At 47.8% G+C, this 25447-nt stretch overlaps 1 pseudogene across 1 annotated transcript in view; it reads left to right on the top strand.

The window, feature by feature from the left end:
- The first annotated feature begins 18042 nt into the window (after nucleotides 1–18042).
- The window catches only part of LOC146756820 (uncharacterized), a 188625-nt pseudogene continuing 181220 nt past the window's right edge, over nucleotides 18043–25447 (top strand). Inside the window, exons 1-3 of the transcript XR_014937206.1 lie at nucleotides 18043–18386; nucleotides 18985–19095; nucleotides 19201–21171. The product of XR_014937206.1 is annotated as an uncharacterized LOC146756820 (transcript). The remainder of the gene's footprint in view (nucleotides 18387–18984; nucleotides 19096–19200; nucleotides 21172–25447) is intronic.

Genomic DNA, 25447 nt, shown 5'->3' with positions numbered 1-25447 from the left:
GGGCTCAAGGAAACAAACAGAGCAGCAGGAACGACCTAAGGAGGAAAACTTGTTTTACTAACTACTATATATGGAATACCAATAGGAAAAATGACAAAACCAAGACATTCCACCCTCTACTCTACATCACTATATCATGCTTAGAAAACATATCTGAATGCAAATAAACAGTAATTAAAATGCATTACACACACTGTTCTTTATACTACCCCGGTGGCGCAATGGTAGGAATGCTGCCTTGCAACACTGGAGGCCCGGGTTCAAATCCCCCCTGTGGCGCAAGTGGCAGAAGTGCCTCTCTTCTACACAGACGCTTGAATCTCGGGGGTTGGACTCGACGATCTCTAAGGTCCCTTCCAACCCGTACGAGACTATGAGACTATGAGACATATTAATACACGGAATTACTGACTGCACTCCCCCAACATCAAATTCCCTTGTGGTACACATTGAACATCCCCATCTCTCTGCATCGCCCACCAAGTGCACCCAGGTCCCTGGACAAAGACAGTTCCACGGACAGGTTTGCCCTTTCCAGAGGCTGGAAGGACCCAAACAGCTTTTCCCAACATGTTCGTTACATGTACAACAGTGACCTTATCTCCCTCTGCAGTATACAGGGGCTGGATTGGCTAGGACCATCACAACTGACAGATCCTCTAGTACTGACCAACCAAGTGGCTTCTGCCAAATGCTTTACCCAGTGCTTCAGTGTTCCACCACCCATTGCTTTCAACATAGTTTTCAACAACCCATTGTATTGATCTCTTTTACCAGTAGCTGGTGCATGGTAGGGGATCTGATAAATCCACACATTGCCATGATCTTTCGCCCAAGTATTTATAAGGGAATTTTTGAAAGGCATCTTGTTATCAGACTGTTCTTTCTGGGGTGCCATGTTGCCACAGTACTTGTTTCTCAAGACCCAATATGGTGTTAAATTAAACAGATTTAGTGGTCAGTAACTAATTCCTGAAATGTGCTGTGACATGAGAGCAACCCCCTGCACCTTTCCCCTGCGAGCAGAGCATAGCAGAGCAGAGACACAGTCCCCATGTATCATGCAGTGTTATTCTGCTTGCCAACAGAAGAGGCCAGTCTTTCTCTATGCTCCTTCTGTGGCATACTCCAGAGTTCAAGGCACTGCAAAGCTATGGCACATCTATGTTCTTGCAATGATGACACCTTAGTATGCTCTGGGCTCTCATTTCAATTGCATCTAAATAAGTCTAGGGTCACACCAGTTGACGGGGAGCTGGCAAATGTTGTCTCATTGTAAGGAAGAGCAAGAAAGATGACAGGGGCAATTATAGACTTGTCAGTCTCACTCCAGCACCTGCTAAAATTATGGAGAAAGTGATGGTGGGAGTTATGGAAAAACAGCTGAAGGACAATTCTGTCATTGGTTGCAGCCAACGCAAGTTCCCGAGGGGAAGGTCCTGTTTAACTTCAGATCCCCTTATGACACAGTTGTCCATTTAGTTGTACAAGGGAAGCCAGATGATGTTATCCTTGAGGATTACAATAGAGCTTTTGATACTGTTTCTCACAACAACCTTCTGGGCAGAATGTCCTTCATACGGCGAGACAGAAACAGAATGTGGTGGGTGAGTAGTTGGCCAATAGGTCAGGCTCAAAGGATTATAGTCAATGGGTTCCATCAGGCTGGTAGATGATCACTATCAGGGTTCCCTGGGGCTCCATTGTAGGGCCACTTCTCTTCCATGTTTTTGTGGATGACTTGCATGCAGGACTAGAAGATGTTCTGAGCAAGTTTGCTGATGAGCCCAGATGAGGAGGTGCTGTTGCCTCCACTGAGGTTGGAGAGGACTTGCAGAGAGATGTGGACAAGTCAGAGAAGTGGGTACCAGTTGGTACTAAGCACCAAGTGAATAAAGCATAACAAGAACAAGTGCCTGATTGTACACCTGGGTATGGGCAACACTGGACATAAACACTGACTGAATATGGGACATTGAAGAGGAATCTGACTGAGAAGGATTGGGGGTCCTGCTCAACATCAAATTGGAAGTGAGTCAGCAGTGTGCCCAGGCAGCCAGGAAAGCCAACGGTACCCTGGAGTGCATAAAGCAATTTCTTGCCAGCTGGGTAAGGGAAAGGATTGTCCCTCTCTACTCTGCGCTGCTGCAGCTTCATATGGAGCACTGGGTGCACTTCTGGGCAAAGCGGAACATAAAAAACATCAAACTATGGGAGGGTGTGCACAGGAGGGCACTGGAACTGAGACATCTGAAGTTCAGAGTTTCATTGGAACTGATTGCTTGTTCAGACTGGGCCCTTCTCACAACCCACATTCTGCGATGATACACAGGGCCCATATGGGACGTGAACCTCACACCGTCCTTGCACCCATGCAGAGCCTGGTATCTTCTGTTCCCATGTCTTTCATTAAACATCATACAGACCTCCAACCCACTGCCCCAGGAAGGGCCCTGAGCCAACATGAGAGACAGGATCTCCCTGCCAAGGGTCTGGGAATCAGGGCTTGTCCTGTTTGCTTCTTAAGATAAAGGAGGATTTTCTTAGCATCAGAGCCACCATGCCAGTGCCTTTGCCTGACTGGAGTCATGGCTTCCAATTATCTGCTCTAACTACTGCCTTGGGAAGCTTACTTGGTAATGGCCCTCAGTGGGCCTATTAGTACTCCAAGAATCTTCACTGTTACTTCTGACTTTGTCGTGCTGAGTTCTTTGTGCACACTTCTCTCTGCACTGGAGGTTGATGGACTCAGCACCAAATGCGCCCTGGGGCCCATTATTAACTAAAGAGTCTCTTGTGCCTTGTGCCTTCTTGTTGTCTTCTTCAGGTTTTCAGAACGTGTTCAGCAAAATGGAGACAGCTTAAAGAGCAAGAATCCAAAATGCATTTAATGTCTGTTTATTTATAGTTTGTTTTATACAAGAAGTTAAAGAAGCACTTTGCAACTGATGTCAATCCAGGATGTCCCCAGTGAGTTCTATTCTGTTGCTGTGTGGACAAAGTTCCTCCTCAACCAATCCACCCCACTTCTACTCACATTGGCCCCATGGGACTTCACAGAATCACAGAATCACAGAATTGTAGGGTTTGGAAGGGACCTCTAGAGATCATCGAGTCCAACCCCCCTGCCAAAGCAGGCTCCCTACACCATGTCACACAGGTAGGCATCCAGGCGGGTCTTAAATATCTCCAGAGAAGGAGACTCCACCACCTCTCTGGGCAGCCTGTTCCAGTGCTCTGTCACCCTCACTGTAAAGAAGTTCTTCCGCACATTCGTGCGGAACTTCCTATGCTGTACTTTCATCCCATTACCCATAGTCCTATCCCCACGCACTACCGAAAAGAGACCAGCCTCACCACTATGGCTCCCACACCTCAGGTATTTATAAACCTGGATCAAGTCCCCTCTCAGCCTTCTTTTTTCAAGGCTAAACAGACCCAGTTCCCTAAGTCTCTCCTCATAGGGGAGATGCTCCAGACCCTTCACCATCTTAGTGGCCCTCCACTGGACTCTTTCCAAGAGATCCCTGTCTTTTTTGTACTGGGGAGCCCAGAACTGGACATAATATTCCAGATGAGGCCTCACCAGAGCAGAGTAGAGGGGGACGATCACCTCCTTCGAACTGCTGGACACGCTCTTTTTAATACACCCCAGGATGCCATTGGCTTTTTTGGCTACAAGGGCACACTGCTGGCTCATGGTCAATCTGTCGTCCACCAGGACGCCCAGGTCCCTCTCAGCAGAGCTCCTCTCCAGCAGGTCTTCCCCCAGCCTGTACCGGTGCATGCAATTATTTCTACCCAGATGCAAGACTCTACACTTGCTTTTGTTAAACCTCATCCAGTTTCTTACTGCCCAGCTCTCCAGCCTGTCCAAGTCTCGCTGAATGGCAGCACAGCCTTCAGGCGTGTCAGCCAGTCCTCCCAACTTCGTGTCATCAGCAGACTTGCTGAGGGTGGTCACTATCCCCTCATCAAGGTCGTTGATGAAGATGTTGAACAAGACCAGACCCAGTACAGACCCCTGGGGGATGCCGCTAGTTACAGGCCTTCAGCCAGACACCGCACCGCCAACGACAACCCTCTGCACTCTGCCAGTCAGCCAATTCTCGACCCACTTCACCTTCCACTCATCTATCCCATACTTCCTCATTTTTGTTATAAGGATGTCATGGGGGACAGTATCAAAAGCCTTACTGAAATCAAGGTAGACTACATCTACCGCCCTCCCCCCATCCACCCAGCTAGTGACATCTTCATAAAAGGCCACCAGCTTGGTCGAGCACGACCTCCCCTTGGTGAACCCGTTCTGGGTACTCCTGATAACCTCCTTATCACCCAGTTGTCTGGAGATGGCATCCAGCACAAGCTGTTCCATCACCTTCCCTGGGACAGAGGTGAGGCTGACTGGCCTATAGTTACCTGGGTCTTCCTTCTTGCCCTTTTTGAAGACTGGAGTGACATTGGGCGTCCTCCAGTCTTCAGGCACCTCCCCAGTTCTCCATGACCTCTGAAAGATTACAGAGAGCGGCTCAGCAACGACCTCCGCCAGCTCTCTCAGCACCCACGGATGCACCCCATCAGGTCCCATGGATTTATGGACTTTAATGTTTCCTAGGCACTCACGGACCACCTCTTCCCTGACTAAAGGGAAATCTCCCATTCCCCGGACTCTCTCATCAACCTCCAGGGTCCGGGATTCCAGAGGGAGAGCCCTTTCACTAAAGACAGAAGTGAAGAAGGCGTTCGGTATTTCCGCCTTCTCAGCATCCCCTGTTACCAGAGCGCCCCCCTCACTTAGTATGGGGCCCACATTCTCCCTAGCCTTCCTTTTGCTGTTAACGTATTTAAAAAAGCCTTTTTTATTATCTTTTATCTCCTTAGCTAGATTCAACTCCAGGTGGGCTTTGGCCTTCCTGGTCGCATCTCTGCAGTCCCTGACTATATTCTTGTATTGTTCCCAAGTGGTCAGACCCTTCTTCCACATATCATGTACTTTCTTCTTTCCACGGAGCTTGCACATGAGCTCCTTACTCACCAATGGAGGTCTCCTTGCACCTTTTCCCGATTTCTTTGTCACAGGGATGCACAGATCCTGAGCTTGGAAGAAGAGCCATTTAAATGCTAACTAGCTCTCACAGGCCCCCTTGCCTTCTAGCACCCTGGCCCATGGGATAGCCCCAAGTAGGTCATGAAGGAGATCAACGTTGGCTCTCCTAAAGTCCAGGGTAGCAATCCTACTTTTTGCTTTGCTACCTCCACTCAGGATCTCGAACTCCACCATCTCATGGTCACTACATCCCAAGCTGCCCCCAACTTTTACTTCCTTAACAAGTCCTTCCTTATTGGTGAGAATAAGGTCCAGCAACGCCCCACCCCGCGTCGGTTCCTCTACCACCTGCATCAGGAAGTTATCTTCAATGCATTGCAAGAATTGTCTGGACTGCGCATGCCTGGCCATGTTGGTCGTCCAGCAAATATCTGGATAATTGAAATCCCCCATAAGTACCAGTGCCTGGGAGCGTGCCGCTACTTCTAGTTGCTTATGGAAGGCCTCATCAACCTCCTCCTCCTGATCAGGAGGCCTGTAGTACACACCCACATCAGTGTCCCCTTTGCCAGCCTGGCCCTTGATTCTCACCCACAAGCTCTCGACTTCTACATTACTCTCCCCCAGGTGGAGTTCAATACATTCTAGCTGCTCTCTCACATAAAGAGCAACTCCACCACCCCGCCTTGCCAGCCGATCTTTCCTAAAAAGCACATAGCCCTCCATGACAACATTCCAGTCATGCAAGCTGTCCCACCACGTCTCCGTGATCGCAATGAGATCATGGCCACTTGACCGCACACAGAGCTCCAATTCTTCCTGTCTATTCCCCATGCTTCGCGCGTTGGTATACAGGCACTTGAGAGAGGCAGCATCTCCCCACCCCTCTCCATGACTTTTAACTCCATTGTCTGCACCCAGCGAGCTCTGCTTTGAGTCTTGAACTGCCACCTCAGACCCAGCGGCCCTCGTTTTGTCCCCTTCCCCCATCCTACCTAGTTTAAACACCTGTCAATAAGTCCTGACAGTTCCTCGGCTAGAACCCTCTTACCCCTTTGAGACAGGCTGCTTCCGTCTGCAGCTGTCATGCCAGGTGCCGAATAAATTGCCCCATGATCAAAAAAACCAAGACTCCTATGTCTGTACCAACTCTTTAACCATTTGTTTAAGAGGTGGGTTTTTAGGCCCAACTCAGTATCCCTCCCTGCCAGTGAAGGTACAGATGCAATAACCACTTGCACACCTGTTCCTTCGATTACGTCCTTCCTCCTCCAGCCTGTGTCTGTCCCAAACTCTCTCACTTTCCAAACTCTCATCATTACATAAACTACTAACATCCTATTTCAGTTTCACCTCCTTCTCTCCAGGTGTCCAGTGCTAACACTGGGATTTCAGGTTTCCTACATCTCTGCACATGAAGGCTATTCTCACTTCCATTGCCCCCTCCTCCCCACCTCCCCCCTTTTGCTTACAGCAACAGTCTCCGTACCTGGCTCTCTCTCACTCTGAGAGTTCTTGCAAGGGGGGGAAACAATACAGGGGGTTGCTCTCATACCAGCACAGATAAATTCACTTTCTCTTTAACCCTTTTTCCTTTGTACACGATTTTACTATTTGTACCTTCAGTTACACTTTGGCACAACCTCAATTATACTTTTGTATACCAATAGCAATTACACTTTCTTATACCATCAAAGCAGTTTGTCCCATTCCCTTCAAACCCCACATATCAAACAGTACAATTTTTCAGTTTCCACAAACACCCTTAATACCATATAACTTTCCCTTAGCAATCCATATCATTCAATTCCTTGAGCTGTTCCACCCTTATCTTTATGGCCTTATTTCATGTTTTTCTTGATTCCCGATTTCATCTTTATCCCCTAGTTTTAATACAGTATTCTCAAAAAGTGGTACTGTCATCCCGGTTCTCTCTACCCCTGTTATCTTTAAGGCCTCATTTGTTAATTTGAGTCCTTACACCTTATGGGCCAGTGATGAATGAGCTGTCCCAGTATCAACTAAATCCACAACTTCTTCCCCCTCAGGTCCCACTTTTATATTTACCAGGGGCTCCTGGTGGGACCAAAGTTTTGAAAGCCCCAGAAATTGATCTAATTGTTCTGCTACTCTTATAGGATCTTCAATTAAAGATTTCATTTCCTTCTTAAAATTTCTAATTTCTCCACTAGTGAGTGGGGAGTTTACATAGCATATTTGTCCTTGTCCCAGTGGGACCTCCCATAAGGGGTACACCGAGGTGCTGGTACAGCTAGTGTCTGGGAAAGGAGAAATTTTTATGTCCCTTTTACATTGCTTTAATTCTCTCCTGAGCCCAGCATTACACCCCCCCACCCCCTTTTCTGTGAAATGTCCCTTTGTGCTTTACCATTTCCTCTTACTGGGGTAGTGCCTGTCTCCCTTTGTGCTACATTGGGGCTATATGGGGGGGGGAGATTCTCAGGAGGGTCCCATTGATTAGTTCCTTTTTCTAATTCCTCTCCTTCCTGGTCCGGGCCTTTTTCTTTTTACTAATAACAGGCTGATTTCTTGTATCCAACAGGCAGCATATTCTGATTCCTCCTTTGAAAAGAGGTTTTGTTCTTTACATATAAATTCGAGATCTGACAAACCCAACCTTCATCAGATCCGTATTTTGGCCAAATATTGATTTTCCCTGTAGTGGCTCTCTAGGCCATATCTGACACAATATTTAAACATCTTTTCCTTATCCTTTTTCCTGGTTTTGGGATAATTTTAACCCGTCCTCCAACTCATACACTAACCACCAATGATTACATTATTTGATGAGGGTGTTCTTGCTTAGAGTCCCTCCTGGTTCCCCAGCAATATCCCTCCGATATGCCAATATACATCCTAAGAGACTTTCTTAGGTATCTCTTTCCCTTATGTTCGTACACACACGAGGAGGGGGAACAATGGTTCAAAAACAAATTTCGTAAAGTTAACATGTTAAAGCGGAGGTAACACAACCCTACTGTTTCTCTAATCTGGATCATTATCACATTTAAACCGTGGTATTTTCTACAACAAAAGCAACAGGGTCTCGATACTAATTGTGGTTTGCCTTTTGTGGGCTTTTTCCCCCACCCGACTCCATATGCACTTCACTAATATGTGCGTTACAATTGCCACAATACTAACAACAATTAATAAGACAAAAACATCGTAACAAATACAAAAACATCGCAACATATAGAACATAGAGGTGTTCCGCTTCGTCCGTCCCCGGCTGTTTCCCTCGCGGGAGGACAGAACCGCGGGTCGGGACTCCTCACTCGCCCTGCAGCTGTGCTGCGTCTCACTCACAACCACACTCACACAGACTGCACAAGACCGGTCTAGTATCTTTCCCAAGGGGCTATCTTTGGGCACAGTGTTAGGGACCCTTTTACCCTGTTATACGGAGCTCCTATTACCCATCCCTCCGGAGTGCTACTGTGAACTACCCAGCTCACAGGCTCCCACACTCCGATTCTCGGATTTTTGGGCCCAATCCCTCGGGAGCACCCGCTCCGTCTCTGGGATTAAATAGGGGTGTACTGCTGGCACTTCGTCAAGTGCGCAGGGTACCGTACACCAACAGCTCCCACCCGAGAGTCTCGCTTTCAGCACCGCAGCCGCTTCGTCCGTCTCCGGCCGTGCCCCTCGCGGGACAACGGAACCGCGGATTGGGACTCCGCACTCACTTCGCACTAGAAGTGCGTCTCAGCCACACACGCTCAAGAGTCTCAACCCAAGATAAGAATTAAATTCCCTTACCTTGATCCGTGCATGAATTTTCCGGGTCTGCAAGGTTTAACACCTGTGCCTGCCTAGCCCCTTGGCTTTCACAGAGTCCGTCCTTTATGTAACAATCTCGGTTTCCTATCGGCTGTCCTGAGAAGTCACCTCACCACCCAGACTGGACCGCTAAAATCAGCGGAGTGCACTTATCCTGTCCAGTGCAGTGGGGAACACCCCATAAAGCGATAATGAATCCCGGACGAGCCCCCAAATTGTTGGAAATATCCTCAATAATTTTTGGTCAGGACGGTATCTCTGATAAAAGCAGTTTTTATTCGCGATTGCAATGGCGGGCGCCCTGATGGCAGAAGCGCACTTATGGACATGATGTTACAGTTTTTATACCTTTTCTCCCAGATGTTTTCCCCTCCCATCTCCCCTTTGGTTGGGTATTACAATTTTAACCGAGGTTTGCATTTGTTAAATTTGTTAGTTCACTTGCTATCTTGTCAGTCGCCATCCTGCTGTTTCTGTCTCCAAGATGTCTCGGTACTCTTATCGTATTGATATGTTGATTGCCTTCAAAGCTTCTTCCATTCTGTCCTAGAGGCCTTTGTTAAACAAAGAGCCCGGGGAGGGGGTGATTCCAGTCCTTCCCGATATCTCTTCAGGCACATCCTAAGGTATGTCACGACTTGTATATTTTTACAATGCGTACAACAAAACACTAAAACATACATTGTTGCTAGTTTATACAGGCATATTGTTAGTTCTATTTCAGACAGCTGGACAGACAGGAGCTGCAGTCTTTGTACGTAATAACTTCTACCTAATAACTACAAACTGCTTCACTTATATAATGAGACCTTGAAATAAAATATTCTTATCTTATTCTAAATGCAGAAACAACATTTGATTCCCACAACACTGAGAAGGATACATGCTTATGATAGAAGCAAAGCTTTCATTGCACAGTAATAAAATGTAATGGAATACTGGCGGGGAGGTTCAACCTCTACTGCCATCCCACTAACATCTGCCTCTGATGTCATGGGCTGACATAATAAAATAGGAGGCATTACTTTCAGAGCAGCCCTCATAGATGCATCACAATGGGGTCCCATGTTTTACAATAAGATAATAGCAGAATGCACAGTAAAAGCACAAAGTACTGTTATTTTGTTGAAAAAATAATAATTACACGGAGCAAAGAAAAACATGTTAAACAGACCCACAACTACTGGTAATGGACATGTAAGCAATGGAAACAGATATGACTGTTAAAACTTTCGTTTAAGATCTGTCCCAAAACATCTGCTAACGTGATCATAAGAATTTAATCACCCCTGATTAAAAAAAGTTACATTTCCTTCAACAGGATATTTAGCTATTGCTACCAAACAAAGCAAAGAACTTTTTAATTAAAGCTTCACATCCAACAGCTGTAGCAGTATCAAAGACTTTGCTTCTCCCTTTAAGCAGATAGGAAATACGAGCTGTACCGCACAACATTTGAAGTCTTTCTTAATAGCTCAATACTACCACATGCAAAACAAAAGCATGAAACCTGGCAGGACTTTTCAATTCCTGCTGTATTTTTCCCAAGGCACCAGACAATACAGCTGATTTTCATAACCCTTGGAAGAAGCACAACACCTGCAATTCAAGTACAATGCTTTCCACCATTTCCATTAATCAAAAAGACAAACATCTCAAAGCTTCAGGAGAATACTGTATTCCATTGAACCTAAACTGCACTATGCCGAACGTGGTGGAGTTACAGAATACACTGATTTTTAATAAACATTAGTTTTCCTGAGCTCTTCTGGTAAACCAAGCTCAGATTCTGACACTGAAAAGGAAATTCTCATAAAAACTAACCTGGTATTTACTTGTGGGCTGCTAAGATAACACAAAAACATTTCAGATTTGGTGTTGAGGAGACAATTCTATTTAGGCATGAAGAAATTAAGAAGAACAGAGAGTACTTCTGAGGTTATCAGAACAGGACTAGGGAAAGCAGGAGGAACAGAAAAACAAGGACAGGAACTACATGAAGCAGGACTGTGCTAACACATTTCAAGAAAATTACTAAGACAGAACTAGAAACACAGGAAGAGAAGAGAATGTATTTTTATGTAACTGATTACACTACAAAGTTTTGCATGTAGATGAAACAAGATAAATCCATATCTACAGGAATGAGAAGAGTTAACCAAAAGCCTTATCCAACTAAAACAGACCCTGCTGCCCTGAGTCTTCTGTTCACATCCCACTGAATTCAATTCTAAAAAGGCCCTGCTCTACAAACGATGCAATTCTGAATTGCAGACTTGAATTCAGTAGTACTACTGGATGGATTTTAAACCTCAGACTGAGTCTTGGGAATACATCCAGAAAAATCTCAACAGTTAACGTTAATCAAAATCAAAGAAGAGATATGGAAAAAATCTTTGAAGAGAACCTGAAGTACAGGAACACACAGTTCATGTTAAGAGATTAGAAGTACTCCTGAAAATAAAGAGGAGGAAGCGTTGCAGCAAATAAAACCAAAGTAACAGAGAAGGAAATGGAAGGACAAAAGTTAAGAGGTAAACAGTGAAATAAATCCCCTGCCGGGAAGAGAACCTTCAGACATCCAGGTGAGAAGATTGTGACAGATGGATTCATTTACTCAAGTAAGACAAATAAAGAGGATGTGCAAAACGAAGACATCACAAAGACAAGGGCAGAAAGCAGAAGATGCAAGTAGACACACAGCAAAGAGCCCATAATTTCTATTGGGGTTTCATGGATTTGTTAACATAACCTTGTCTGAAAAACAGAGACTCTTGGGAAGCAGGCAGGAATACTCTCAGTTTTGCAAGTTACTCAAAACCAGGAAAGTCTGTCTAGAAAAAGACTGGACACTTCTGAAACCAGAAAATAATGCAACACAGGTTTTGAATCTATGTCTGTTCAGTTGAGGCAGAATTCAGGCAAGGTGAGACAACAGATCTCAGACTAGAGGACTCCACAGGCAAAGCAGCACAACGGAACAGAAAGCAAACAGTGCAGAAGGACAAGCTGAATCAAATTACTTCTGAGTGCCAACTACATACTACTGGAGACAAAGTACAAGGCCAAAACAGAGTAAAAAACCAATAAACAATTTCAGGATTAAGTATTCTCAACCCTTTGAAATTATGCACAAGCCTTTTCTTTACAGCTGGGAAGCAGAATTTCTGAGAAATTCTGAAGTGTTTAACAGTGGAAACACTTTCCAAAATATTCCTGACTATTCACGTTTTTCCTCTTTGTAAATTTCCTAATTCTACAGTAAGGAAACAGAGTGAAGAAAGGGCTGTCACCCCTGCCACAACTAATGACAACTAAAGAACAAAGGCACAATAGTAAGTAATACATAGATTTCTGAAAACACACAAGCAGCACAGAATAACAGCACTGGGAGGGACTAGGAACAAGTCATTTTGCCCATCCCTCATGTCTTACAGCAATAAAATCCATAACTAGACTAACCCCAATACATGTCTAAGCTGTTACTGATGAAAATTCTGTAGCTTTTCCAACCTATTCTTCCCAAGCTCTACAAGCTTTACTACTCAAAGGCAGTAACTAACACGAATCTTCCTAACTGATACAACCACTAGTTCATAGCCTGTTTGCCATATAACAAGTTTACAATTCATCTTTACAGCAACCCTTCATATAGTCACATACAACAAAGCAATTAACTCCTTTGTCTTAAGCTTCAAGCTACTCAATATGTTTCACTAGCACAGTCAGTCATTAAGAATTCATTTTACTTAGGTCCCGTGCAGTTTTTTTTGTTTCTCTTTGCTTGTTTCCTAAAACTGTTGTGCAGACAGTGATCACTGACCCTGCGCAAGAAAAACCACAAATACACTCCTCTGTATTTGTCCCAACCAAAGAGTATCCTGTTGAGAAAGTCTGTTCAAGATCAGTTTTCAACCACATCAAAGGACATACTCTTCCTCATTCAACCTCAGCAGCTTCAAGCTTCAGCTTTCAAGCCATGAATGAAGTATTCACTGATACTGTCCTGGAGTCCTTAACCCTCATAGAATAAAAAAATCATTACGGTTGGAAATACCTCTAAGAACAAGTCCAACCATCAACCTATCAGCACCACATTTGCAGCGTTTGAGGCACGGACTCGGATGTGAATGATCCAAATCGTTTATTACAAGTTCTCACATCCCTTATAGACCTTCACAAGTTGTTATTTTCTAACTTTCCCGTCCGCCCTTACAACTTTCCCAACCACCTTTACATGTCAACAAAGCATTCTACAGAACCCTTTTCAACTGTCCATGCAGGCACGTATCCAATCAGAGCTGTGAGACCCTTCTTCTCCTTGCAGAGGTGTCCTTGGTTCTCATGCTGTTTATCTTGCTCCACAGCTGCTGCTCTGAACAGCTTTTCTTGTATTCCCACAAGTACCAGTGCAGCCACCGCCCTCAGGCACCCTGGCCATCCCTTACTCACTTCCTTGGCAATTTGCAGCTCAGGAGTTTGGCAGATGACTTTTTTCCTGGCAGTCCTTAAGGTTCAAAGTCCAGCTGTAATCTCATATCCCAAATATGTCACTTGCTGTTGAGTTATTTGTGCTTTCTGTAAACCAAGAAACTCAGCAAACTCTCAGTCTATTGTACACAGTCCTTTTGTTGCTGTGGCAGCCACGTGCTGCAGTAAAGTTCCACCCTAGGATGGAGGATCCCAGATCTCAGGCTCATGAGTTGACCATCATTCAGCTGTTCTCACAACCCTGGGTAACACTGTCCAGGTTAACTGAGACTCTTCTCCCCATATCAGGGCTTTCCTATTCAAAGGCAAATAACCTTGGGCTTCCTTTGGCCAAACCAGGCAGAAGAGACATCCCTCAAATCCAGAAGGTAAACTCCATCTTTTTGTTCCTTAACTTGGTTAATAAAGTGCACGGATTTGCCACCACTGAGTGTATCCATTCAACTATTCTAGTACTTGCCCTCAAGTCTTGTACCAAACTACAGCACTTGCTATCAAAATTGGAATCCAAACTCCAAAAAGTTACCTATTATTTCTTTTATCCTCCTACAGTCCCATACCCTCAAAGGGCACCGCTTTACCCTGACTAGGCAAGCTCTTGCTTTTAACTTCTATTTAGGGCTTCATTTTTGGCCCTGATGCCCACACCACTAAGTGTATCATATTTGAGATTGCTGTAACTCCTGGGGGTACAACATTGTTTTGCCCAGTTTGTGTTAAAGCCAGAGTTACAGTTTTTAATCAGTCAATATCGTTGCACTCTTAGCTCCAGTTTTATTCAATTTCTTGCCAGAGTAACCCGGCAGGTACAAGAATTTCTGTATTCCTGCTTGTTTTCTTAGCTTATGTTTAATTAATCCAAAAAAGGAAACCTTTTCCCGTTGGGCAGTAGCATCTACTACTGTTACAAAACCATCTATGGGTAGTAAGAAGCACCCATATCCACCAGAAAACGAACCTCAATATCCTACTTTCCTAAATGCAATTTCCCATTGCAGTTTGCACACTGCTTTCCTTCCAGTGAGGTCACTCCCAAGTACACTGCCCGGTGCAACTCAAGGGTAGGTATGGCCAGCCATACGGACCACAAACCCACACAGAACCGCAAGGTATCGCTGCACAGAAGACTTATTAGGACCCTTAGACAAGGATCTGGGGAAAGTCGTATTCTTACAGCAGCTTCTGGGTAAAGCTCCTAGCCACAGCTCGGTTCCATTGCAAGAGTTCTGTTCAACACACAATGTCCTCTGGTGCTGTACCGGAGATTGCCTCTTGCTGGGACATACTCGTGGGGGAGAGGAGTGAAAGGAACGCCAGGACAGCAAGGGAGGGATGCCTGATGACAAGGGTGTGCGAATGTCCCCACCGAAGGAAGCAAAGAGAGCCGGCAGAAAGCGATGCTTCATTAGCGTAACAAAACACAGCCCCCATTCCTCCCTCCCTCCTCCCCCGCACCCCTTCCCATCGCCATCCCCCGGGGGCAGATGTGCCATGAAAACGAGCTCTGGGCGTGATCGTTGTGGGAATTCCTGCCTTCCTGAGCCTGTGCGGAAGAGGCGAGAGCCTGGCTGGAAGCCATCCGGGCAGCACCGCGGGGGCAGGAGGTGCACCAAGGCCGTCCTGCGGCCAGCTCCGGGCTGAGGGCACTCGGCGTCCTCTGCTCTACGCGACTCCGAGGAGCCCGGCTACCTGCACCAGAGCTGGGAGCAGCCTGCTCCGCACCCAAGGTAGGTGCCCTTCGTGGCTCGTGCAGAGGAGCGCACGCTTCCTGCCCCCTGCCAGCAGCACCGGGAGAGGAGCGGGGAGCGGCCCCGGACGGGGCGGAACCCGCACTGCCGTACCCCAGGCGGGACCCTGGTCCCGGCTCCAGCTCCCGCTCAGCGCAGCAGGTTTGCTGGCCCAGACGGGCTGCAACCAGGGCGGCAGTTCATGCAGCCCGGGCTGGGCTCCGAGGGGCACGGGAACGGGCTGGGAGCTGGGACAGTGAGGAAGGGAGCAGAGGAGGTCAGCGTGCTCTGCTGCCCGGTTGGATCTCTGTAACACAGCGCAGCTGGGGCTGCAGTTCTTCCTCTGGGCCACGGGAGACACGAGACGGCCTCGCTCTGCAGCTGTGCACGAGTGGATTGACGGAAGCTTTAAACCCCCCGATGCCTCCTTTGGAGTGTCTTAATGTGAAGCCTCCAAGTGGAAATTTGCACTCGCCCTGCTCCTCCTCCCCGGCAGCCCCCAGCTTCTCTTCGGGGACCCTGCGGGCAACACGTGCCTCTGGCGACCCTTGAAATGGCGTTACCTTTTGTTTGCTGAGCGCTTGCCTGATGGCTCAGCTGGGGTTGTGCAAAGCCCTGGCAAGGCTTTTGTTCAGTCTGTCCCGGCAGCTGCAGATGCCTTGAGCACACAGCTGCGGGCCCTGAGCACGTTCAGCATCTGCAGCAGCTCCGGCACTGGGCTCTGGAACAGACGATGAGAAGCTGGCAGCCTGTGGGCTGACTGGAGCACGCGTTGAGAACACGGCCGAGCAGCAGCAGGTCAGTAAAGCACAGCCCAGGTGCCTTCTGCAAAGGGCACGCGGTGCTGAGAGCGTCCCCTGGCAGTGAGCGCAGTCTGCGTGCTCGGCTGAACAGGGAGGGAGGAATGAATTTATTGATATCATGCAGGTGTCCTGGAGTGCTCTAACAACTGCTTAACAAGGCTGTTGTAACCACGTGGTTGTTTATTGCCTTAATTGTTCTGTTTAGCACTGCTGCTATTCGATAAGTTGCCTTCACGGTTCAGTTAAAATTCCCAGCACAGCATCGGCTGGTGGTGGCTGTGACCGTCACAGGCTGGTTTGGCTGCAGTGCTGTCACATACTCTCTCTTCTCAGGAGATGGAAAAATAATCTCCATGTGGTTGGATGTTTTGTTGATTTATTGTTGTGTTTAAGTAAGCCATCCTATTTATTTGAGAAGTGTGAACCATCCAGTTGACTCCTCGCCGTTTTGCACTTCCTTACCCGAGGAATGTGAGCCATCACCACTTTTAGGTAACATCAGCAGTAGGTGGTTTTGAGAACTACATCAGTCACCTTTACAGAGTACTTTTCCCAACCCTTTTCTGAGGGCTTGCTTGATTTCAGCAAGCCCAGGGCTACTTCCACTCCTGAGAGGATGTACGGACATCTGCCAGAGGATTTAATCCATTTGCCACCAGGTGTTCCCTCATGGATCTGTGGAGGTGGTGCTCCAGCAGGCTTGCTGTGTTTGAGTGTTGGGGGCTGCATTCACGGTGTTCTTCCATGAACCAGGTGCTTTTCTGCACCTCCTGCTGGATGGTTCAGTGGCCATACCATTTTCTAACAGTATTTCTGTTAGGGCAGGCAATAAGCCGTCATTCTGCTGCCTCTGTTTGCCTTAACTGTGTAGAGGCAGTGCCTTTAATTAGTGCTATGGGTGCAGTTTTGCATCTGTTTGGAGCCAAACCCTACAGGTGGAGGATGTGTGGCCTAAAGGATTGTAAGCGACTCGGGGAGGTCTTCGTTTATTGTGTGAATAAGCATTACCTGCACAACTTGCACCACGTAGTGCAGCAGAAATATTGTGGAATATCAGTCGCTTTTGATTCTGGGAGGACCGGTGCAGTTCTCCTTTGCTTCATATGTCACTTCCAAACCCGACACGATGCTGATAACACCTTTCCCATTTTGCATCCTATTACTGCCCCAGTGACCTCTGCTTTCCGCTCAACTACAGCAGTTGCCACGAGAACATTCACAGAAGAATTTGGGACGTGCTTCATGTCTCTTGTCATCGGTTTGTTTCCCTTCTTGCCATCCTGCAGACTTTGCCCATTGGTCACAAGTGGATCCAAACACAGCATACACTCCTAAGGGAGAAGCAGGACTATATTTGTTGATATAATAGGGATATGCTGTAGTGATTTAACAGTGACACAGCAGGATCGGAGGTGGCTGGATACACTTGGTTATTTACTGCATGGAGGGTAGGGTTACGCACACACCTACAGGAGGCCCTCCCATTGAGTCACGAGGCTCAGAGTAGTTCCCCTTTTTTTCTCATGTCTTCAGACCACAGAGGTAAGGAGCTAGGATGTGGCTGGATCCTCTCCTAGTCCCAAGCTTGGTCAAGGCTTTGTGTGGAAGGAATCATACGTGCACAGTCCCTCTAAGACAGAACCTTAGAGAGTACATGAAAGCTCCAAAGTAACCACGGGTGTCTTACAGAAGATCTGTATTGAGAAGGAGTCTTGATGTCAAGCTGCAAGGGATCTCTGTGCAGGTGTGAGCTGCAGAAACAGCCCTGCTCGAGGGCAGGTCCTGTGGTGCAGCCCGCTGCTGTGCAGCAGAGCTGGAGGGGCACTTGGGCTGCTCCCTCTTTTGGGGTAAGATGACTGCCTCCTTGCCGTGCTTTGTCTTACGTCCCCTCTCAGTCTCAGCTGTTGAACTAAGTGTCAGCTACCAGTTGTTTCAGCCTCCCAGTCTGAGACAGCTTTGTGACGGTTCATCTCTTTGAGCCAGACTGTTTCCTGTGCTGCAGCTCATTGTCTTCCTCTGCAAGGCCGGGCAGTGCCCTGCAGAAGGGCTGAGCTGGAACTGGGACTGCTGCATTCCCTCACAGCTCCCCTGCCATTTCTCTTCTCTCTGCAGGCTCCAGTTCAACTTCTGCCTTCCAGCCGTGATCATCCCAGCCTGCAGGAGAGCAGCAAATGGCCGCAGCACATCCAGTTGAGGTAGGGGTTGGGGAAGCAGGCAGGAGAGGCCAAGGGGCCAGGGATGTGAATGCAGGGGAAGAGGGAGGTGCCCTCAGCCAGCGTGTGTGTGCTGGGGACAGAAAAGCAGCTGGGGTGTGAGGTTCTGTCCTGTGCGAGCTGCTTGCCTGGGCCTTGGCTGTTCCCAGCAAGGAGCCTCTTTGCTTGCAGGAGCCCGTGAGCTTTGAGGAGGTGGCCGTATATTTCAGCAGGGAGGAGTGGGCGCTGCTGGACCCTGTGCAACGAGAGCTCTACCGGGACGTGATGTTGGAGACATACCAGTGTGTGGCCTCGCTGGGTGAGAGCTTGTCTGCCTTTCCTCCTCGTTAGGGCACCTTTGGCTGTGCAGAATGAGCCTCTGCAAGCCGGGCCTTGAATAAACACCATGCAGCTACATATTGACTCACACCACAGTGCCAGCAAGAAAGGAGATACTGAAAAGCATGAGTTTCAGAAGGGATTAGTATGCACGGCACTCTGATCAAAGCCGCAGAGTCAGTGCTAGCAAGCAGGCATCAGCCAGGAGGGAGAAAACCAGCCCTTGTGTTGTGTGTTGCTTGGTGCCACCAGCTCCAGCTCACAGATGAATCCCTGGTTACTGCTATGGAATTGAGGATTTTCCATGCAATTGCCATCAACATTTTGATGCCTTGACCACTGGTAGACTGTAAGAAAACAAATAAGCTGTTGTAAAGTTAATTTGAAAGAAAAAATATCCCTTCACAATGTTCAGAGATGTCAAAACATTCTTTGCTCCAAGGGAAGCTGTAGGCACAGTGTCATTTAGACCTAAATGGTGGTTTCTCCTTGGGGAGGGGCACAGAGTGGAACTGTTGAACAGGCACTGTGCCAGCATGAGGGAAATGCTCTCTTGTTCCCTGTTTCTCTCCCTGAAGCTCCACTTCCAGCCCCCAAGCCCATGCTGATCTCCCTGCTTGAACGAGGGGAAGACCCCTGGATCCCAGATGTGCGTAGCCCTGAGGCCATGCCAGGAGACCTCAGCCCAGGTGAGGTGGTGGAGGGAAGGGGAATGTTGGGACTGTAAGAGCCTTCTCTGCCTGTGTTTTATTTTGGGCACCGTGTGCTATTGCTGCATTTCCTCTGTCATCCAGCAGCTGATGGGATCAAAAATACAAAGGAGGTTCCGCAGAGAAATTGTGTAGCGGAAATGCAGCAGAATCGCATCTCTGTGGAAGAAATCAGAAGGGATGTCCAGGAAGTCCTGCAGCAAGGTCAGGGTGAGCACATCAAGAAGCCCCTGGGAAAGCGTCTGGGAATGACACTGAGGAACCCAGTGGACTCCAACATAGGTCCAAAGCAGCCTGAGGAAACCAGGAGCAAGGATGTGTGCCAGATGAAAAAGCAGAATCCATGCACTGAGTGTGAGAAAAGCTTTAAACTGGATTCCAGCATCACTAGCCACCAGTGCACGCACTCAGCAAAGAGGCATTACGAGTTCTGTGATTCTGCAGAGAGCATGAAATGGAGACTCCACCCCACTGGCCAGCAGTGCATGTACACAGGAGAGAGAGCCTTTGAGTGCTCTGACTGTGGAAAGACTTTTACGGACAGTGGGAGCCTCACTTCCCACCAGTGTATCCACAGAAGAGAGAGACTGTACAAGTGCCTTGAGTGTGGGAAGAGCTTGAAAGGTAGTTCTAAACTCAAAATACACCAACGTGTCCACACAGGAGAGCGACCGTATAAGTGCCTTGTGTGTGGGAAGAGCTTTAAGGATAGTTCTAAACTCAAAATACACCAACGTGTCCACACAGGAGAGCGACCGTATAAGTGCCTTGAGTGTGGGAAGAGCTTTAAGGATAGTTCTACACTCAAAATACACCAACGTGTCCACACAGGAGAGCGACCGTATAAGTGCCTTGTGTGTGGGAAGAGCTTTAAGGATAGTTCTACACTCAAAATACACCAACGTTTCCACACAGGAGAGCGACCGTATAAGTGCCTTGAGTGTGGGAAGAGCTTCAAAAACAGTTCCAGCCTCACCATCCACCATCACATTCACACAGGAGAGAGACCATATAAGTGCTCTGAGTGTGGGAAGAGCTTCAAATGGAGAACCCACCTCACCATCCACCAGCGTGTCCACACAGGAGAGAGACCATATAAGTGCTCTGAGTGTGGGAAGAGCTTCATAAGCAGTTCTGATTTGAAGCACCACCAGCGCATCCACACAGGAGAGAAACCCAATAAGTGTCCTGAGTGTGGGAAGAGCTTCAAAAGGCGTGCTGAATTGAAGATGCACCAGCGTGTCCACACAGGAGAGAGAACATATAAGTGCTCTGAGTGTGAGAAGAGCTTCATAAGGAGTTCTGATTTGAAGGTGCACCAACGTGTCCACACAGGAGAGAGACCATATAAGTGCTCTGAGTATGAGAAGAGCTTCATAAACAGTTCTAATTTGAAGCTCCACCAGAGCATCCACACAGGAGAGAGACCCTGCAAGTGCTCTGAGTGTGGGAAGAAATTCAAAAGCAGCTCTGATTTGAAGGTGCACCAGCGTGTCCACACAGGAGAGAGACCATATAAGTGCTCTGAGTGTGAGAAGAGCTTCATAAGCAGTTCTGATTTGAAGCGCCACCAGCGCATCCATACAGGAGAGAGACCATATAAGTGCTCTGAGTGTGAGAAGAGCTTCATAAGCAGTTCTGATTTGAAGCGCCACCAGCGCATCCACACAGGAGAGAGACCATATAAATGTCCTGAGTGTGGGAAGAGCTTCAAAAGGCGTGCTGAATTGAAGATGCACCAGCGTGTCCACACAGGAGAGAGACCATATAAGTGCTCTGAGTGTGGGAAGAGCTTCATAATCAGCTCTGAACTGAAGATGCACCAGCGTGTCCACACAGGAGAGAGACCATATAAGTGCTCTGAGTGTGAGAAGAGCTTCATAAGCAGTTCTGATTTGAAGCACCACCAGCGCATCCATACAGGAGAGAGACCATATAAGTGCTCTGAGTGTGAGAAGAGCTTCATAAGCAGTTCTGAATTGAAGATGCACCAGTGCATGCACACAGGAGAGCGACCCTATAAGTGTCCTGAGTGTGGGATGAGCTTTAAAAGGCGTTCTGAGCTGACACTGCATCAGAGCATCCATCAGGAAAAAGAGACCCTGTGAGTGTCCTGAGTGTGGTAAGAGCTTCAAAGGGAGTTCTGAATTGAAGCTGCACCAGCATATGCACACAGGAGAGAGACCATAGCTTCTGTCAGACATTTTAGAACATTTTGGCCAGGCCTGCATGCAGGGAGATGCCTGGGAACTTGTCTTTTCTCTCCCTCAGAGAATCCCATCTGCTGTGTTACCAGAATGTCTGCACCAGTGAGCTGAAATGGCAGGAAGCCTTGAGTGTGAGAAGGGCTTTGTGCCTAGCAGAGAGCTCCTCACACTCCCAGAAGAACTTCATGCAAAGCTCAGTCCTCATTAAACATTGCAGTCCACAGGACAGGTAGCTACTAGGACTGCATCTCCTGCAGGAAGAGTTTCTCTCAGGGCTGGTGCCTCATTTCTCATGGGAAAACCCCCAGCAGGAGAGACCCTCAAAATGCTGGAGAGCCCAGGGATGAGGGAGACCAATGCTTCTCCCCATGCAGGAAGAGTTTGCAAAGGAGACGGCATCACCGACACCCTCTGCAGAAGGGACTTAACCCAGGAGCTTCAGATGGCCTTTCCTTGCTGCCCAAAGCACTTCTCTCACCATGCCCGCTTTCCACTTCTACTCTTCCCACCAGCTGCTTTTTGATGCTGTTTCCTAGTGGAGAAGTGGTTGTGTAGGGATCTGCTGTGTGTCTGTGTGCATGTGTTGCTCTCAGTCATTTCTGAGCGCACTGATGCATCCCAGAGAAGGGTCAGCAGAGCAGTAACGTGGCTCTTGGAGGTTTTCTGAGAATCTTCTGTAGTGGAAAGAGAAGGGGGTGAATAAAGTAGCTGAGTTGTTCTGGAGCTTTCTTCACTGTAGTCTTGTTTTTGCTCTTAAAATAAATGTCAGCATGTGGAATGAGGAGAGGGAAAGGTGCAAGCAGGGTTTGGTTTTGGTGCCCTCTCCAGCCCACTGCTTGCTTCTGGACAAGGCATTTCCTTTCTTAATAGGGGAGATGCTCCAGGCCCTTCACCATCTTCGTGGCCCTCCGCTGGACTCTCTCCAAGAGATCCCTGTCTTTTTTGTACTGGGGAGCCCAGAACTGGACACAATATTCCAGATGAGGCATTAATAGGGCAGAGTAGAGAGGGACGATCACCTCCTTCGACCTGCTGGACACGCTCTTTTTAATGCACCCCAGGATGTCATTGGCCTTTTTGGCTACAAGGGCACACTGCTGGCTCATGGCCAATCTGTCGTCCACCAGGACGCCCAGGTCCCTCTCAGCAGAGCTCCTCTCCAGCAGGTCTTCCCCTAGCCTGTACCAGTGCATGTAATTATTCCTCCCTAGGTGCAAGACTCTACACTTGCTTTTGTTAAACCTCATCCGGTTTCTTACTGCCCAGCTCTCCAGCCTGTCCAAGTCTCGCTGAATGGCAGCACAGCCTTCAGGCGTGTCAGCCAATCCTCCCAACTTCGTGTCATCAGCAGACTTGCTGAGGGTGGTCACTATCCCCTCATCAAGGTCGTTGATGATGTTTAACAAGACCAGACCCAGTACAGACCCCAGGGGGATGCCGCTAGTTACAGGCCTTCAGCCAGACACCGCACCGCCAACGACAACCCTCTGCACTCTGCCAGTCAGCCAATTCTCGACCCACTTCACCTTCCACTCATCTATCCCATACTTCCTCAGCTTTATAAGGATGTCATGGGGGACAGTATCAAAAGCCTTACTGAAATCAAGGTAGACTACATCTACCGCCCTCCCCCTGTCCACCCAGCTAGTGACATCTTCATAAAAGGCCACCAGCTTGGTCGAGCACGACCTCCCCTTGGTGAACCCATGCTGAGTACTCCTGATAGCCTCCATATCACCCAGTTGTCTGGAGATGGCATCTAGAACAAGCTGTTCCATCACCTTCCCTGGGACAGAGGTGAGGCTGACTTGCCTGTAATTACCCGGGTCTTCCTTCTTGCCCTTTTTGAAGACTGGAGTCTTTTTGCTTTTATAAACAAAGCTCTTCTTGTGGGTTGCTGAGCACTCTGAGGTTCTATGAAGTCAATTGACTACAAACCTCCTGAGTGGCCCTCTGTATCTCATAGGACTGGCACTGCCAGATTTTCTCTTGTATCCTAGGCATAGCCAAAGGCCATGTAAAAGGTGACTGCTTTTTTCATCATGGCTTTATTAAAGCTAACAAATATTGGCACTAATGGATTTCTGTCACTGAATACCAGTGTAGTCTCCTCTGTTTACTGAAGGCTGTGCAAAAGCTCTTGGACAGACCTAAAGCTGAATACTGAACAGCAAAAGATCAGCTATGAGCACAGGTGTAAGAGGTGGTGGAAATCCATATTGTCATTTGGAGCTGCTAGGCATCCACAATGATGCAGGTGGGAATGGCAGCTGGTGAGTAATAAATGCAAAGAAGGACCCAATCAGCGTCTAACAAATACACTGCAGGAAGATAAAGGAAATCCGTTGAGGGTTTGTATCCTTATAGTGCATGAGGAACTACTTGGAAACAGGTTGGGAAAGCAGAGGGGCCAGGAGGTGACCATAGTGGCCTGACGAATGAAAGCAGCCTCAAATAGATTCATCAGACCACCTGCTGTTGGAGCCAGACTCATGCTGAGCCTGCAGTTGCACAAACCCAATGACTTGCAGCATCCAGGCTGTAGGTGCAGGAGAAATACCATGTACCATTGCCTGCTGGTGGGATGTGCATCTGGCTGCTTCCTTGCAGCTTCAGCTCTGCTCTGCAGCTCCCTGTGTCCATGAGGAAAGCATGTCTTTGCTCAGGGGTGCTGTTTGTATGAAGAAGAGCAACTTATGAACTCCTTCTCTTATGTGAGTATAACCTTTCTCCCCTGCAGTCGGAGGGGATTTGCACCAAGAGCCAGTGGAGAGCAGACTTCCTTGTGCACAGCATAGCCAGGACAAAAGAAATTGTGCTACAGACTGTCAGTTCAGACTGTGTGTTTAGGAAAAGTCACTAATTTTGTGTCTTTCCCTCTGGAGTTTAATACAGGGAAAACCCACTCAGCTGCTCTTCCTGCTGGAGTTGCTGGCTTTCCCCATCCGACAAAGTGATCCCTGTGGTCACTGCAGAGGGAGGCAGAAAAGAATGGATGGCACCACAAGCTCATTATAAAAATGTGGGGAACCAGAGTTAATGAATCTTGGATGAGCCCCTGATCAGCCTGGCCCTGGGTGTGGCAATGGAGGGAGCTGGTCCAGGAGGATCTGATTAAAATCTCATAGCAATGACAGTCCCTAGAATGCAGGAGGCTGTGATGTGTCTATCTGTGCTTGCATCTGGTAGGGGCCACTGATGTAGAGCTGGGATCTCTCTGGATTAGATCAGTAGGATTTCTACCAGGACAGATATTATAGGGATTTACATGTTCCCTGACCTGGCAGCTTGCCCTAATGAAACACTGATTATGCAACAGCAATCTAACTTAAGCTCTAGCCAAAAAAAAATCCTCTGTGCTGAGAGATGGTGAGAGTACTCTCTCTGCAATGGCAAGGATTTGAAATTGTGCAGTGCATTAAGTTTGCAGATAATGAAACAGTCAGGCTGTTTATTGTTGGTGCATGAAAAACAAAACTGGAAAAACTACAATTAGTGCCTGCCCTGAGATTCTCCTAGTTGTATGGCCAGATTAATGGATGAAAGTGTTTCCTTTGTGTGTATGGGAGATTAGTTCTGCTTGTCTCTCATTTCATGGCCAGTGGAGCTAATGATAGCTCAAGGTGTCTGATATATAGCAGAATCAGAACTGAACCCCGGTGTCCTGCTGCCACATCCAGGAGCTGTGAACCCTCCTTTGCTGTCCAGCAGACCCCCAGTGCTGGGCATCCCTGAGAGCTGGCTGCGAGGGATGGAGGAGTTGCAGGATTCCTGCGTTTCTTGCTACCAGCTGCCTCTTCCTGAAGGAGAAACAAGTAAACAGTGAGTACAAGCAGCTGAGCGTGGAAAGGGATAGAAGATGGTCTGGGACTTACCACTTTGTCAGTGTGAAAAGGGCTGTTCCCAAGGCAGTATATGTCCCAGAGGCTGGAATGGACTACAGATGGCTGAGATGCTGCATGCAATTGTTTTTCAATCTTTGCTGTGATAACGCTAAAGGCAGGGCAGCTTGATGAATAGACTGCTGAGCTGGCACCTGTGAGCTTTCAGTGGAGTCTGCCTTCATCAGGACATTTTTTTTCCCCTCTTTTGCCCATCTCTGAAGAGGAAATAGTGTCATCTGC

This window comes from Coturnix japonica, chromosome 25 (genome assembly GCF_054131305.1).
Source record: "Coturnix japonica strain WE chromosome 25, WE-NBRP24, whole genome shotgun sequence".
NCBI classification, from domain to species: domain Eukaryota; kingdom Metazoa; phylum Chordata; class Aves; order Galliformes; family Phasianidae; genus Coturnix; species Coturnix japonica.
This window is presented reverse-complemented; position numbering and strand designations above follow the sequence as displayed.